Genomic DNA, 321 nt, shown 5'->3' with positions numbered 1-321 from the left:
TATATATATATATGGGCAGGGTTTGGTATGGGTGAGTGGGCGGAGCTTGTCTGTGAGTGGGCGGGGTTTGTTTGTGAGTGGACGGGGCTTATTTTTAATGAGTGGGCGGTGCTTGTCTGTGAATGGGCGGGGTTTGTTTGTGAGTGGACGGGGCTTATTTTTAATGAGTGGGCGGCGCTTGTTTGTGAGTGTTGCCTTTGACTACATTCCTTCCTCTTTCTTTCGTATTTCACTTTTCTTCCGTCTGTTTTCTCATCCTTTCCAAGTTTTAAAAAAATCTAACAATTTCCTTGGACGAAGAGACACCTAAGGATACAGATG

General features: G+C 44.9%; 1 protein-coding gene across 1 annotated transcript in view; it reads left to right on the top strand.

The window, feature by feature from the left end:
* Positions 1–321, top strand: part of LOC119593589 — a 45,557-nt gene that overhangs the window by 31,182 nt on the left and 14,054 nt on the right. The window lies entirely within an intron of this gene.

This window comes from Penaeus monodon, chromosome 32 (assembly GCF_015228065.2).
Source record: "Penaeus monodon isolate SGIC_2016 chromosome 32, NSTDA_Pmon_1, whole genome shotgun sequence".
Lineage (NCBI taxonomy): Eukaryota > Metazoa > Arthropoda > Malacostraca > Decapoda > Penaeidae > Penaeus > Penaeus monodon.
The sequence above is the reverse complement of the archived record's forward strand: the minus strand, read 5'-3'. Positions and strand labels throughout refer to the sequence as shown.